We start from the raw sequence: 11534 nt of genomic DNA on the forward strand, positions 1-11534 counted from the left end.
GAAGAATTAAAATTCTGTAGTAAAGGTAAACTTAAGGTTATTTTTAAATTAGTAAAGTAACATTTAAAAACAGGTAATTTATCCAATTCATGCATTTTAATAGTGTCACTTTCAAGTCCTTTGTCAATTGTATTTTGAATATATTAATCTGTATTATTTTTTTTTCAAAATTTGGTCTTCTTAAAGGTCAAACTTTTGATAAATGTCAAACTTTTGAAGGTCAAACTTTTGATAAAGTTGGTATTTATCTCAAAAACCCTTGCTTCTCACACGGTCAACTCTATGTTGCATGTTCAAGAACAAGATTACTCATAAGCTTATTTTTTTTAAATGATAAACATTAAGGTATGTCATTTAATAAATGCTACACAAACAATGTTGGAGTTACAAATGTACTTATCGATAAACAAATATTGTTTTACTATTAAACACCAACTTATTTGTAAATAACTAAACAAAACAACTTTTGTTACTGGAAACCAGTTACTTACAGTTAGTTGTTACTAAAATCTAGGTTAATACAGATTTTCTGAGAGATTTAAAATAACTTTGAAAATATCAATCACTAATAAAAATTACAGAAAATCAGTTTGCTTTCATATTATAACAAACATGGTCATTTAATAAATTTTTTTTTTTTTTTTTTTTTGATAGCTGATAAACATGCATTGCAATGTATGTGATTGAACAAAAATTGCGCAAATAAGGTTGTATTTGCAAATGTTTCTTATTTATATATTTATCTTAATTTATATATTCAAATACTTTTATGTGTCATTACGTGGTAATGTGTGGTATTTAATGTATTTATATATGTCAAGGATATATAGGTTTATATTTTATAAGTGTTAATGTGTTATAAATGTGTAAATATATGTTATATTTGAAGTGTTTCTATGTGTGTTATGTGTTATAATGTTACATGTCTACAGTTCGTAAGTCTTCATATTCTTTCCATGGTTTCAAAGTGACTAGGCTTAGTTTAAAGCATAAGTGTTGTCCTTTCTAGCCAAAGTGATGCACTTTGCTAAAATGTTACTTGGCTTCTTTGAGAGCAAGAATGTTGTCTTTACAAGCTAAGTGATATACTGCCATGATGAAACGCATAACAAAATCTGTTATAAGTTAGTGATATCATAAAATGTATAGTTTTTAATGCGATAACATATTTTCTTATAGGAAATACAGTTTTAAAAGCAACAACTTTAACAAGTGCTGCCCAAACACTGAAGGGAGCAAAATCTGCTAATAGTGGATAAGTGGTTTGTAGTTTTATTAAGTTATTTTAAAAATAGAATAAGAATTTTATTCGCTTTTTTTCTTTTTAGACTTACTGTATGAGCCTTTTTGGCAAAGAAAAGATTGAATAGTTGTATTAATCGATTGCTTGTATTATATCTTTAATTTACTCACTTATACTTGACTTAGCATATAAATTAAATGCTTTTATTGCAGATTTTTATCTTTTAATAAAGCAGAAGATGCTTCTTTCAGTTCAATCAATTAATGTAATTCAAGTATAAGTGAGCACAATAAGTTAATTATTATACTCCTTATACTTGACTAATTGCATTGATTAATTGCTTTTATTGTACTTTTAATTTTTTTATGTATATGCAGCTTCTTTTTTTGTTACAACAAGAAAGTTGTTGAACCCACTTATACTTGACCTATAACATTGATAAATTATTTTTATTTCTATTTTTTTAATAGTCGATTTTTTGTTAATTTATTTTTTACCAGTAGATAATTGTGTGTATATATATATATATATATATATATATATATATATATATATATATATATATATATATATATATATATATATATATATATATATATATATATATATATATATATATATATATATATATATATATATATATATATATATATATATATATATATATATATTAAAGAAAACAAGATATTTTTTATTCTTGACATGTTTCGTAGTTAACATACTACATTTTTAAAAGATAAAATTACAATTTAAAACTCGATAAAAATATAAAATCAAAACTTGAAGACATAACAGAGAAATATTAATAGACAAATAGAATTGTTAGAAACCAATAAAAATTATGATACCATAAAAAAAAAATAAAAAAAATTATAAGTAAATTTAAAAAAAATATATATCTCTCAAATTTTTGATTAACACAATAATCGTTATGTTGAATTTTAAAAAAATTGATTATTTGGTAAGTCAAACACTTTTGTTATAACAAACAGTATATTATATAGTGATACATTTTATAATATTATTATATAATACAAATATTTTTATTAAATTTTAGACATATTTAACAATTAATAGTTTATAAGATTTATTTAAAATTTGCGATCCCAAATAAGTGATATTTAGCATTGTTTGTGCTCATAAAACATCTACTGATTTCTTGTGCTCTTATTTATCCTACTCGCTTCTCATGGAAATATGTTTTGAAAAAGCCTTTGTAACTTATATTAAACATTAAAATTAATTCAGTCATTAAAATATTTTAAATAAGTTATATTCTTGTAATTGTATAAAAAATAACCTGCTTATCCAAATGTTCAATGGATTGGGAATGGCATCGCCAATCTGGAAAAACCATAGGCTTGTGAAAAATTGTTTTAACTCATGAGTTGTGGGGTTTGTGGTAATTAGTGGTTCGTATATTGAATCTTTCCACTCAATTAGATAAATTTATTGGTCAATTTATTAGCATCAGTATATATGCATGGGGTTTTGCAAACTCTTTATGAAACTCATTATACTGAGTATCTCTTACCTCTCTAGCACAATTTGCACTCTTAATTTTCATTCCTTTTCATCTTTGGAACACAATAGAGTCTGAATAATGCATTCCTTAAATGCGAACCATGCAAATTTCTTAACAGTTTTCATTCTATTGCAACAACCTCTTTTTTTTTTTTTGATATTTTAGTTCAAATTTTCAATTGGAATAAAATATGGTGAGGTCCATCTAACCAGGAACATTTTACCTTTATTTGAAACCAGCAAGGTTTCAAATAAAGGTAAAAATACACACCAACTATAAATTTATTAATTAATTTTTTTCTGTTAGAAAATGAATTGAAACCCACAATCTACAAAAATGGTTAGCTGTAGTGAGCCACCTGGCATGAGAAACAGAACAGAATTTCAAGGTTTATTAAATTTTCATGTAACACTCCTTATTGCTGTTACAATTCTGTATTTGTAAGCCTGATCAGCCGAAAGATCATTAAGTATTTTATCTGGCAAGACAATAAGTGGTTCACCTAAAGTTACTCTTTCAAAGCTTTTATTTGCATGTTTGCATTAGAGGGACCTTGGCATATTTTATTCCAATTGAATACCATTTGCAAAAACATATTTCTATGGGAAGTGAGTAGGATATATAAGAGCACAAGAAATCAGTAGATGTTTTATGAGCATAAACAATGCTAAATAGAACTTAGTTGGACTCACAAATTTTAAATAAAACTTATAAACTATTAATTGTTAATTATGTCTAAACCTTAATAAAGATATCAGTATTATATAATAATATAATGTATTACTATATAATATACTGTTTGTTATAATAAAAGTGTTTGACTTATAATTAGTTTTAGAAAAGACAGCACACCCTACGATAACATTCACTGTCTAAAATATAAAAAAATCAACTAACTTTTCTAAAAGCAACCTTCACAAAAGCCCCAATTATGTGTTTATTTTTTTGACTTTTTAAATAGTTTATATTAAGCTTATCAAATAAACAAGAATTTTATTTTTTTTTGATTTAAAATTTTTTCTCTTAAATTATTCATGTTTTAGTCATCTTTTTGTTGAAAACTAAGCATTCACCCCAATAAAATATATATTTTTATTTTTTTTTATTTTGTAGATTTAGATTCCCTATAAAATTCCCCACAAAAATGAACTCCCCTTACTTTTAAAACTTGATAAAAAGAAGGAAAAAAACAACACACTTTACTGAAACATTCTTTGTCTAAAATATGAAAAAAGTGCCTGCTTTTTATAAAAATAACCTTCACAAAAACTTCTTCTCTCTGTTTATTTTTAGGACTTTTTGAAGTGAATAACGAATTATCTTAAAATTCAATATAACATTTGAGTTATTATTAAGAAAATTGAGAAATTTTTTTTTTTAATTATTGTTTTGCCCTGTTAATTAGTCATATATATGTCATTTTTCTGTTCAAAACAACGCTAGACAAAACTAGATTTTTACAATTAACAAATGATATTAAATGCTTGTAAACATTAGATTGTTTTTCACTTGTAAGATGCGCATGAATCCTTGTTGTTAAGTGTCTGGAGGTTTCTCTAATATAACTGGCATTACATCCAGCATAAGAAAATTTGTAAACAACAATTAAATTAACTATATTATCTTTACAATATTTTTTAATGATTTTATTAACTTTAGATTTAGTAAAATTTGAGTAAAATCCTACAAATGGAAGCTTATAATATCTTATATTATGATTATCAATACTATTTATTACAGATGGATTTAACTTTTTATCAACAAATAATTTAATTTCAGTGTCAAATATTTTAGGTGGATATTGGTTGTTTTTTAAAGCATTAGACAGATTTTTATGTCCATATCAAATCCTAGCCATGTGTTGTTGATTTTATACGTTCTATCAATTAAACAACATATGAAATTTGGTTTGAAATCTCAAGTAAGAAACAATTGCACAACTATACAGTGGTATTTTTAGTTAAAAGTGATTAATAATAACGCATAAAAAAAAGTACTTTCTATCATTTGTATAGTTCTATTTCATGTATTTTTTTGTTAAACTTTTAAAAATCATTGATTAGATTAAGCCTATTCAAGACTCTTTTTTTAAATAACACCTTATTTTTGGTATTTACACCATTATTTTCTTTGTTATTTACAGCACTACTTTTCTTTGTTCATTAAAAAATTGTTTTATTGGATTTGTTTTCTTGGATTTGTTGCCATAAAATGTTTTTTTTTTAAATTACACTTTTTCTAAATTTAGCTTCATCATCACCTGATGCAGTAGGTAAGTAAAAAACTATTTTTTTATTAGCCCTATATACTCTTATTCTTTAAAGTTATAATTAAAGTTTAGTCCCTTTTTTTATTTTATTTGATTACACCTTTTTTTTTGTAGTTTCATCAACATCTGCCACAGTTAGTAAATTTAAAAAAGATTTTTTTCAGCTCTGTATAGAGTTAATGCCAAAGTCAAAGTAATTTTAGTTAAATTTTTCACCTTAAGTTTTGTCACCATCTGCTATGGTTGGTAAGTTTGAAAAATATATTTTTTTTAAACAACTGTGTTTAGATTTGTTGGCGCAAACTATGTATTTCTTGTTCTTTACATCTTTTTTTAACCTTTAGCTTTATCTACATTGAATACAGTAAGTATGTTAATCTTTTATCATTTATTTATTGTACAATACTTCGTCTTTTTATTATTATTTAAATCATTACGCAAACATTTCTGTTTCCTTCTTGTTTATATGCGGGCTTATTATTTCATCAATTTTTGAGTTTCCGTAAGTACATGAATAACATAACTTTTGGTGTTATTCATAATAAAGTAGATATGTTGATGCTTTAAAAGTATTTTAATACAAAAGATAAAATTTTTATTTTATTTTATCATTTACTTGTTGAATTGTACTCATAAAATACTTTATCTTTTGTTATTGTTTAAATCATCGTACAACCTTTCCTAATGTTTACTTGGGTAATTATGTTTTCATTACATACTTAGTCAATAAAGTTGTTACACATTATGCAAAACTTATATGATGGTTGTTACTTATTCACTTACTGTAGTCAAATTTAAGGTGTTTGGTTTTGATATACATGCTTCTTGTTAGTTTTAGTCCTATCAACTCAGTTTTCCACTGGTATGTTTGTTTATTTAATTTCGGTTATGTTTATATGAGTAGAAATTTAAAGATGCATGCTTTGGATTAATTCAAATATTTATTATCTCAAGTCATTTCTTCAACGACTGTGATTAGTAAATTTAAAAGCTATTATATTTTTAACTTGTGAAAGATTTATTATCATTATCACTTTTTTTGGATAGCATTTTAGTTCCATCTGACACAGTTTCATCTGACACAAGTTTAAAAATCGATTCTTTTTCAGCAGGTTTTTTAATCTCATTTTCAACTTTTGTTTGTTTGTTTATTGCATCTTTTCGTGATTTTAGTTGCATCTACATTCTCCACTAATTCATTTTCAGCAGTGTTTTGATTTGCCAAAAAAGTTCACCTATTTTGGTAGTTTTATTTGTTTTTATTTTTAGCTGCATCTACATCTGCTATGGTTGGTAAGTCAAAAAACTATTTTTTTATTAGCAGTGCATAGTCTGTCTCATTAAAATTATACTTTAGATTTAATCCTGATTTTTTTTTATTTTTTTTTGATTACATCTTTTTTAACTTTTAGTTTCTACAGCACAATCTTCTCCTGGTAAATGTATAAATTAAAATGTTTCTTTATGACTTTGTTTTTGATAAATTTTAATGCTTATTTATATTTTATAAAAATATTCTATTTTAAAAACAATTACTAATTGCAAATCTAATCCTGCTGCATTATTTTTTAGAAATAGAAATTTTTTTAGGAAAGAGCTGCTCCTGAATATTTTAAAATCAATTACTACTTTACGTTCAATTGATGACCAACTGATAAAAATGACTTCTGCTTGTCTTAATGCAGACAAGAATGCCTTAGTTTGACAGTATAAGAGATATTAATTTTACTACAACACTCAAGGAAGTGACAGCTAGTGCAAGGCTATACAAAGTTTTGCACTAGCTGAAACATTTCAATTTATACATTTTGTAAATGTATAAATTGAAATGTTTCTTTATGATTGTTTTTGTTTTCGATAAACTTTAATGCTTATTTATATTTTATAAAAATATTCTTTTTTAAAAACAATAACTAATTGCAAATCTAACCCTGAAAGAATTGTTGGCAGAAAACTCTGTCACAATTGGTATAATACTGACACATCAAAGTCTATCAAAGTCTATTTCTTACTCGAAACAAGATGAAACTAATATTAAAAGTATCGAGCATGAGATAAAAAAAATCTAGCTAGCTCCTGATGTCATATTAAAGTAGTTAATATTTTCTTAGTTTGAATATGAAATAATGTAAAAATGCTTAAAAATAGGTTTTGCATATTTTGTGGCTTGCAAACAAGTATCGCAAGTTGTGTGGCTTGCAATTAGATACAGCAAGTTTTGTGGCTTGCAAATAGGTAACGAAGTTTTGTGGCTTGCAAACAAGTACCACAAGTTTTGTGGCTCGCAAATAGGTACAGCATACTTTGTGGCTTGCCAATATTTTTGATAGACAGCTATGACTTTTTTTTAAACATCTTCGCTTCCAACAAGGCTGCAAGCAGCCACTGATTAAAGTTGGAAGTTACTGTAAGAGAAAAGATGAAATTTGTAGAGCAAGATAACGATTGACGGACGATTTAAAAGATTGCAAGTTATATGAATCAGGAAAGCAAGATGAAGGAAGCGAATTCCAAAGAACTGATGTTTGAGGAAAAAAACTAGACGAATAAGCGTTTTTGGAGCACTTAGGAACAGTCACAGAAAAAGGATGACACTTAATTGAATGACGAGTAACACGAGAATGAATTTTAGTAGATAGCACAAGAGACGCTAGCTCTTTAGAGCAGTGCCCATTATAGTATTTGTAGAAAAGAGAAAGAGAAGCAACATTACGACGATGTGATAACGGTTGGAGGTTGGCTGCAAGAGCAGGTCCAACTATGTTTACAATGCGTTTTTGCACCTTGTCTAAAAGAGAAAGAGCATCATTAGAAGATCCGCCCCAGATATGGCAACAGTATTCCATACAAGGCCGGATTTGGAATTTATAGAGATAGAGAATAGAATCCAGAGTAAGAAAGTGGCGAGCTCGATAAAGAGATGCAACCTTAGCAGATGCTAATTTTGCAACCGATTTGATATATGGTTTCTAAGAAAGATTCGAAGTAAGAGTTAATCCTAGAAGATGAAGAGTAGGTGACTCATCGAGTACATCACCGTTCATAAATATAGGAAGATCTAAATTATTGCGATAACGATTGGCTGAAAAAAATTGAGTTTTATCTGAATTAAAGTTCACCAGCCACTGTGAGCCTCATGCTGTAGCAGAAGTGAGATCCTTTTCAAGCTCAAAGATCCTTTTCAAGCTCTGACTTACCTTTACATAATATCTATCATTAAAAATGATTTATTTTAATTCATAAATAGAATTCAAAACATAAATCATTTACTAAAAGCCAAGACAATAGCTAATTACTTTTTTTAATTCAAAAGACTTGCTGTTTTTGTGTTGTTTTTTTAAGTTAGAGTGGTAGTCCTTCCCTTTACATGACAAAATGGATACTCTGATACATCTTGTATTGTGGTAAAATAGTTTTTTATACTATTATATATATTTAAAAAAGCATTTTTAAACATTTTTTGTTAGAATCTCATTAAAAAAATTTTTTAGGTTCGGGGCAGAAAGGGGGAGGGGGTAGCAGCATACGCTTCTTTATAAGAAGGCAATTTATACACCTCTAGTTAATTTTTTTTAAAGTATTGAAATATATTTTTTATTTTTTATACTAGAATTAATTATTTTGTTAAAGATTGAAATATTTAAAAGAATGAAATTTTGATAGGTTGTGTAAAACCTTACCCACAACCCAAAACCCAACTTTCAGATAGACCTGTAACATTTGCTAGTGATGCAGAATTAAAAAATGACTTGGTGTATAAAAATATTTATAGTTTCAAAAAAAAAAAAACTTTTTTTGTGAAAAGAGTGAGGTGTAGGTGGTGGATTAGCACCTCCTCTGGATCCCTTGATGCGCCCTTTAACTAGAAACTAATTTGAAATTATAGCCCTTTTTTACATTTATCTTTTGATACCAAGTTAAAGATATTTGAATAAGAATTGGCAAAGTTATAACAATTTATGAGAAAAAAAAATTTTTGACCATAGTTTTATTAAGAAATTCATATATCAAAAATTCGCTACTAAAAACGTCATAACTTATTATAAAATCGCCCAATTTTTAAATTTTTTTAATCTTTAAAATAACGCATTTGAGGGCTTTCTAATGATACCTTCTTGTGTTTAATCAATTTTAAAAAATCAGTCCACGTACCTATTTCTATAGAGTATTTGTGTTTTACCTTAATTAAATATAGCTTTATTACATGTTCTTTAGTAATTTTAACATATATTGTACATAAATAATGTCTATAAAACAGTTGATAAGAAGTGTAAATAGCATTTTAGATTTTAAATCATAAACATAAATTGGCTTTCTAAAGTTAGAAAAATAGAACAAAAATATATATACAATCATGAAAAATCAGTTATCTATCGTTAGAATCATTATTCTTACTATTTTTGAGCTCATTGATAATTTTTTTTACTTGGAGTTGTGTCAATCAGCGGCCTCAGGAAGTTGAAATGTAACTGTTTTTCAAAGTAAAAAAATATGCAAAGTTGAACAACCACGTGAAGTTGTTGTTTTTCCGGACTGCTGTGGACTATTGGTTTGAAATCGAAAGTCAGAAATGCAATATTTTGCAACCTTTCGTTTTAGAGTTTTTAAGTAAAATGTCATGCGACTATGATTTATTTTTTTGACTACGATTATATAATTGGTATGTTAAAAAACGTACATCTGAACTACCGAGAACGCCAAAAGGCGTACTTCAGAACGTAAGGGTTAAGCAATTTTTGGCAAATATCTCAAAATCTATTTTTCAGGAGTTAGGGTGTTCTCGATTAGCAAGTCAGTATAAATAAATATACAAATAACTTTTGGGAATATAGCGCTTAAGATATATTTTTTACTAAATAACGCTAAACAAAATGCTAAATTTTTTACTTACCGTTATGTAACCGTTATGTTAGCGTTATATTTGTAAATGTAACTCTTCTATTCTTTTTTGAACATAGACCAAAAGGACCCACAGCAACAAAATAAAAACATTACTTTTATGAAAATGGCAAATTTTATTTTGAAACACCCATCCAATATAGTTTACATAGCGCAAATAAAAAACCGTTAAGTAGTAAAAAGAGGTTATTGCTATGCAATATTAAGTACTATATCAGCCAAATAACAACATGTATAAAATAAGAATGGCGAATTATAGGCAACTGATGGGAAATTGATTTAAACTTCATATTGCTCAAATAAATATTAGACATTTTAACATGTGTCAACCATTAGTTAGAGCGCAACAAAAATTAATTGCATTATAGTGTAGCAAAAAATTAATTGCTTGAAGATTTTCACTTTTGATATGTGATCATCACTGTAATACTGAGATAACATGCAGTGACAAATTTTTGCAACATAATGCTTTTCTTATCTATATTCTAAACTAACATTTACCAATTTGATGTCTTAACAACAAAGATGTAATTGAGTTGTCTCAGAACGTTGATAGACTTTTAAAAATTTTGTATAAAGTTATTTATACAAAATTTACTTATATTATGTTTTTTGGCTTTAGCAACAAGCAGCCGTGGCGCAGTGGTAGCGCACATTAGAAAGGAGGCGTGAACTTCAAAATAAATGCTCATCCGTAGTGCTCTGTGATAAGTCCATAAGGACTTCTTGGGGCATCTAATTAAAATTAAAAAAATAAAATAAGTTGCTCTCTCATTCTCGTTTAAGATTGCCGCTTTTAGTAGCGAAGAGTATCTTCGACTGCAAAATTTTAAACGCAATAATTGAAAACTTAATAACATATTATATTTTAAAAACAAAACTTTGAAAGAAGCAAAAAAATTGAGGAAAAAAATGAAATTTACATAAAAGTTTTAGTTTTAATAGAAAATGAACTTAGAAATAGCTATGGAAGCTATTATTTAATTGTAAAGAATTTATAGTTATAATTTCGATAAAAGGTATCATTATTGTCCAAACGATTGTCATTTGTCTTTCCTCCATAATAAATTTAAGTTGGCATATAAATGGTTGAATAGAGTTATATTTCATATACTAATTACGTTTCAGATATTAATTTTGTAAGAACGCTATACGAATTTGTTAAAAGCTCGTTAAAAAATTTTTATTTTTATTTACCAACATCAACCAAATTCCAAGCAAATTTAAGCTAAATTATTCACTTTTTAATAAGTATTGGTTGTCTTGCGCGTTTTTAGTGCTAAAATGAAACTTTTTATTTATTTGTTATATTTAACTTTATACATTATGCGTGGTTCATTAATGAACTTTGTCAGGTAATAAATCAAGCTAACGGTATGTTTTTTGTAAATTGTCATTTCGGCGTGTTAAAGCTTCCACATTAAGCTTTGCACCCCTTTTAAGATGTAATTGAGTAGATGAAAGTTGTAATTGAGAAGCCGTAGCGCAGTGGTTAGAGTTTTGGCTCAGAACCCAGAGGTCCGAGGTTCGACGCCAGCTCAAATCCAAAAAGCCACATTGGTACAGAAGGAGGCGTGAACTTCCAGTTAAATGCTCTC

At 26.8% G+C, this 11534-nt stretch overlaps 1 protein-coding gene across 2 annotated transcripts in view; it reads right to left on the minus strand.

Moving 5' to 3' along the window:
- The window catches only part of LOC136091555 (uncharacterized), a 57482-nt gene extending 47886 nt beyond the window's left edge, over positions 1-9596 (minus strand). For both annotated transcript variants that reach the window (XM_065819233.1, XM_065819232.1), the window contains exon 1: positions 9433-9596. The gene's annotated coding sequence lies outside the window, so the exon portion shown is untranslated. The remainder of the gene's footprint in view (positions 1-9432) is intronic.
- Between the last annotated feature and the right edge of the window lie 1938 nt (positions 9597-11534).

This window comes from Hydra vulgaris, chromosome 15 (genome assembly GCF_038396675.1).
Source record: "Hydra vulgaris chromosome 15, alternate assembly HydraT2T_AEP".
Lineage (NCBI taxonomy): Eukaryota > Metazoa > Cnidaria > Hydrozoa > Anthoathecata > Hydridae > Hydra > Hydra vulgaris.